At 48.3% G+C, this 5,761-nt stretch overlaps 1 long non-coding RNA gene across 1 annotated transcript; it reads right to left on the bottom strand.

The window, feature by feature from the left end:
- Window positions 1–3,040: 3,040 nt before the first annotated feature.
- LOC125388015 (uncharacterized) lies at window positions 3,041–5,518 on the bottom strand. Its single transcript, XR_007228080.3, has 2 exons — window positions 5,312–5,518; window positions 3,041–4,184 (listed from the first exon to the last, which is right to left on the bottom strand). It is a non-coding gene; the product is annotated as an uncharacterized LOC125388015 (long non-coding RNA).
- Window positions 5,519–5,761: the final 243 nt, after the last annotated feature.

Below are 5,761 nucleotides of genomic sequence, written 5' to 3'. Positions count from 1 at the left end.
TTGGTAGATTGATCCATTGATGAGTTCATAGCTGAATGGGCTATTAGGAAAGCAGGCCAAGTTGAAGGTCGCTGGGAACTGAGGACCCTTTGAGGTTATTTCTTGTACCTGGGCCCTACCTAATTTTTTCCCTGCTTCCTGGCCACCGTGAAATGAGCAGCTGTCTTGCATATGTCCTTTCGGCGTGGCGTTCTCTCTGCTTGTTATAAAACACCCTCTTTTCTTTTTCCTGGTGCCCTGAGCCAGTGTACTCAGGGTCTCCTTCTAAGAAGTCCTGCTCAGAGAACACTCCTAAAGCAGTGAAGCATGGACCAAAAGTTCTGAAACCACGAGGCCCCCCAAAATCTTTTCTTCCTTAACTTGTCTGTCTTAGGTGTATTTTGTCAGCAACAAAACACTAATTGCATTACTCATGTAATGGGGTGAAGGGTCATTGAACTCTTGCTGCCATGCAGAACTTAGAGTCCCTTCTGGTCTGAGCACAAGACCAGGTGCTTTGAAAGAGAGGCAGGACCTGGCTGAAGGGTGTACAGAAAAGTTTATTAGTATTTTTGTATTATTTTTTATTAAGCTATGCATTTTACCACTTATTATTATTTTTTTAATGTGACAGCTTTTGGAAGCCATCAGGCCTTGCAGTCCTGCCTTCACATTTTTTCCAATGGCTTTACTCTTTTTTATTTGTGTGTGTGTGTGTGTTTATGTCTGTGCATGTATGCGCATGTATGTGCAGGTGCCTTCAGAGGTCAGAGGAGGGTACTGGATTCCTTGGAGCTAGAGTTACTGGACTCTGTGAGCCACCCACTGTGGATGCTAGGATCTGAACTCAGGTTCTCTTAACTGAGAAGAAAGTCCTTTTCACCATTGAGCCATCTCTCTAGCTCCCGGTGGCTTTTCTTCATGGTCTTAGAAGTCTTCATATTAACGTAAGAGTCATCACTCTTCAGAAACCGAGAGGGCGACTGTCCTGGAGACCCTTGCACCACCCCTCCAGCTCGGCTCCTGACCTGGAAACCTGGAGTCTCAGTGTTCTGACTTATCATGCTGGTGGCATTCCCAGACAGGCTGTCTGCTTCCATAGCTCAGGTTTTCATCGTCATTTTTGGAGCTGTTTGCTCAGCCTTTGCTATTGCGGTTGCAATAGTGTTTTGGATTTGACCTCCTGGCAAGCTATAGGGCTTGGCAGAGGAAGATGCCAGAGGCTCAGTCCAGCTTGGGGGAGGGTCCAGACCTCATAAAAAAGGAAAGGAGATTGGGAGTGGGCTGAGACCACCTTGGGCTTTCTGATCTAGGAAGGGAATTCATCAAGCAACCAGCTTAGCTGGCATTTGGGAGCATTCCTCGATGGTAGCAATGCTGTCACCATCATGGCTTGACTTCCTTTTAACCTCACCTTAATTCCCACTGCCCAATAGACTTATGTGCTATTATGACATAGCAGCAAAATGGTTGTAGATCTCTTTAAGACATACTCATCTGAAATAAAACTCAAGGCAACCTGAGTGTGTGACTCTTTCTCCTGATTCCATTTACAAGTCAGGGCCTTGGCGTGGAGGGGATCCTTGGGGGGATCAGTGTGCCTATCCCACTTTTTGACTGTTCCCTTCATTCCCCTGTCCTAGCCAGAGACAGCAGTATGCACACTATGCCCATGTCCCATACACTGGGTTTCTGATGCTCAATCAAACGTGTGTATTAGAAGGATGTTATCAACACTAAAAACTTGCATTTATCAAGTCCCTTCTTTGTAAGGCAAGAAAATACTTCTGGTTCTTAGAGGCAAAATGCCATAAAAATTAGACACATGGAAGCTCCTGCCCACTTCTCTTCAGGGCTATTCTGGTTACAATGATGTCACTGTTAGACGTTCAGACGGTCAAGGATGTAGCAGCCTTTCTACCGGCAGCCTGGGCAAGTCAGCACTGCTCGGTGGGATTAGCGTCTTGAACAAAGGGAGCCCCTGTTCTGATCTCAGCTGGCTCCCTGTACATCAGAGGAGCAGGCATGTAGCTGACTTTCAATTCTTCTACCCCAAAAGAAACAAAAACCCCATGTCCTACAGAGCCTGGCTGAAGACGGGTGTAAACATTTCAGGTTCACATAAAAAGCCAAAGAAAGGGCCATCCTTCCGGCTGACTCATAGGTCTGAGAACTACACTGCTGGATTTTTAAAGCCATGTGAACATCACAGAGTATACTTCCAGTGTCCCCCGGCATAGAGTCTGTGAGGCCTCCATCTTGTGTACTGTCTGCTGCTTCCTGAAATGCTATACAGCACTTGACTAATTTTCTGTTGTCCCCTCCTTGGAAGTCAGGAGAAGAAAGAGCTCTCCCTAGATCTGCTTCCCCAGCCCTGGGACGGGAACCCTTCCCTCTCGGGTCCGTCCTCCCAGTGTCACAGGGCAGATGCCGCTGGTGCTATCAAACCGTATCCACCTGGGTTTCTGCATGGGCAGCGCATCCTCAGGAACAGGCAGCTTGTCTCCGAGGCAGGCTTCCTGGGAAGAAGCAATTATTCACCCAGCTGGTAAGAAATGAATACTATTTATGTCCTCTTCAGCTAACTGCCTCCTCCACACTCAGGTTTGGGGATAACCGGCTTTGTTGGGTCACCTGACTTTTAGACTCTGGCTGTCTAACGTCCCTTGGCTGCCTGGGTCTCAGATCCAACCCCAGCATTGGTCCTTGAGTTGGAATGAAGTCGCTCTGCATGCAGACAAGAGTCTGAATCTCAACTAGTCCAGTCCAGGAGCCCCACCACCACCGCCAAGATGGCCTCACAGGTTTTCATGGCCCTGTCTTTCCTCATGGCTGATAAGTTACCATGTGTGTATCCTCATTAACTACCCAGGAACAGCCCCATGAAATGGTGCTGGTAAAGAGTCTAAAGTTGAGCCTGGATTTAGTGGCAAACAGAAACAGCCTGACATTAGTAGCAGGGCCTGCCCTAGGCATAGAAGGGAGGGCTGATGTGCATCCCAGGTGTTTGTTGTCTCTGTCCTGGCGTCAAGAACCTGCTTCTGCTGCCTTAGACTGCGTGTTTTGTGGCTTTAAAAATCTTTATTCAGCTCACAGATTTTCCTCTTGGATGCATTACCCGGCACTGTTTCTCCCCCTGCTAAGAATAGCATACTTAAACGTACACATTTACACTTTATTATAACTGCCCTTCTTAATACAGTCATTCTGGGAGGAAGGATACTCTTTCTCTCTAATGCCGCTGAGTTCTGTGGGAAAATATTAGAAATAGACACTTGGAAATTTTTGCCCAATAAATAAGTCTTTCTCGGTAATTACTATATGCCAAGCACATGAAACGAGATGACACAGACTCTCCTCGCAGAAAGCTCATATTCCGGGCTGGAAAAGTCACATGCTGACAAGTCCTCTAGATGTAGCATGCAGCGCTCCTCCAAGGGAAGCTGCTATGGTGTTCTTGGAAATGGAAATGTTTTCTTCCCTCCTTTTCATTTTCTAAAGAGGCTCAGCTGCTAGGGAAGATAGACATCTTCCCAGTTGTGATTCTCAGATCAGAGTAGGGAAGATCCCCTGTGCCTTCACAGCGCTTCCAATCCACAGCACCCGAACTGGCTGCCGTTTCCATTCGAGATGGCAGCAGTTCATGTGGGCCATGCTGCAGCCTCCTCCTAGTCCTCGTGGGCAATGCTCAGCCATCTACCTGGCTCATGAGCAGCCTCATTCCTGCGCCTGAGACCTCAGGCTCCAGCCGCACCCCTCCGTATTGGGAGCTTCATCTGAAATCAGCACTGCCCTCTCAGGCCTGTCCTGATCCCTGTGTGATCTGGCATGCCACCGCTAAGAGTCACTGGGTCAGGAGTCACCCATGCAGCTGTGACCTGAAGTGGAAGCTGGGAAATGCCTGGATCCGTCTGGCGATGTCCAGGTATTTCACATTTGTTTTCACAGTGATTCTGGGCTGAGTTACAGCGCTCATCAACATGTTTGGCAATACAGAGACACAGCCTTGGCCTGGAGAAGGCTTCAGCCATCTGTTCTTTTAAACGATAGGAATGATGAGAATGGATTTGCTAGACCCTGGAAAACACAGGGATGCTTGCTGAAGACTGTGGTCCCGCTGGAATTTGACTTTGCGTCCCTCTGCAGAGACCTGAAAACCATCGGGTGGTGGTCGGAACGGAACACAGGTCATTGCTTTCTGAGGCCTTGGGGAAAAGAATAGGGAGCTAGAATTAATGGCTACAGAATGTTTTAGAGTAGGGAGATACAAATATTCTAAATAATTGCCCATCTCTTCAAATACCAAAATCCACTGAATCAGATACTAGCTGAGTTGGGCGTAAAATCCAAGGCTTTGTGCAAGATAGGCAAAGGCTCTAATCACGTTTCTTCCCCTTCCCCTAAATTAAGAAGGTTAGAGGGGGGGGGTCTTTTATTGTATAGGAAGTGTATCTCAATAAAGATGTTATTTTAAAAAGGACCCCATTACTCAGAGCAAAAATAAGACTGAAAAGTTAGTTCACATTAAGAAGGCATCTACCATGTGCTGGCTTTTCCTGTGTGGTTGGAGACACCCGAGAGCACCAGAAACCCATGAATAAGAGAATGGAGTCTGCAGCTCCTAATATCCAAAGGACGTACTGTCCTTGTAGTTGTCGCTTTTCAGACATACCTAGAGCCTAGAGCTGGCTGTCCACACCCACAGTGGCCACTTCTGGCCATGCTTGCAGGGAGACATGGACTGTGTTGGCAACCCACAGGTCCTTTCATCTCTCGGGGATGTCTTACTGTTGAGCTGGTGCATCTCAGGGGTTTGATGGTAACCACGGAACCGAGCAGTTTCCCTCCGCCATGGTAATGGGAGCCATCAGGTTTCTCTCTGGAGCTGTTGGGCAGTGAAGGCTCTGAAGAGCTCCCAGAGTGGGCAGCACCCCTGCAGTGTGACCCTCAGTGTGACCTGCGGTGTGACCTGCCGGTAGCTTCAGGTTCCTCAGTAGGCTATCATTCTGTAGAATTTGCATCCTCACTTTGAGAGGCTAAGCCAGATGGGGCGGCAGGTACGCCCTGGACACAGAGAGGCCCTGTCTCTACCTTCCCTCTGGAAGACTGGGCTCTGTCTTTGAGGGGAAGCATGGTTATTTATGTGAAATTACTCTCAGCGGTGGTACCTGACTCCATATATGAAGATCTCAGTATCAGTCCTTCCACGCTCTACAGGTCCCTTTAGCTTCTAGAAATGCTCAACATCTGCTCTTCAACCTTCCCTCCAAACCAGCCCAAGGTCAGACCCTGAATGACCCCAACAAATGCCACCCGGTTGTCCCACACCCACCTCTCTCCTGCAGAACAAAGTCAATTGCAAGCAGATGAGCGTTTCCATGTGGACACCAGGCAGAACAGAGGGACAGTGTTGGGAAGATGCCACCTTGGGGGCAGGGGGGAACGCAGGCTCACTATTTGTGAAGTACCCTAACATACGCACCCCCAGGGAAGGGAGGTTGTAGAGACCGGCACAGTTTAGTGCTGTCTTTGGCAACTCCACAAGGCCTGGACTGGTGGGAGGACAGGAAGACTCAGGGCTTCTAGAAAGTAGACACTTCCCACTTAACTTAGTCTGAGGAGTTGGCTGGGGACTCATGAGGCCTATGAAGACCCGGGCTGCCTGGGAAGTTCATTTGACAGAGAGAATAGAAACAAGACAGTTCATTTAATTTTTGATGAAGTGAAACCTCAACTTAAGGAAAATCTGTTGTAACCCAAGTCTGTTTCACAGATAAACATA

The sequence above is a fragment of the Myodes glareolus genome, chromosome 11 (assembly GCF_982192425.1).
Source record: "Myodes glareolus chromosome 11, mMyoGla1.1, whole genome shotgun sequence".
Taxonomy (NCBI): domain Eukaryota; kingdom Metazoa; phylum Chordata; class Mammalia; order Rodentia; family Cricetidae; genus Myodes; species Myodes glareolus.
Note: the sequence above shows the minus strand (reverse complement) of the source record. Positions and strands in the feature narration are given on the sequence as shown.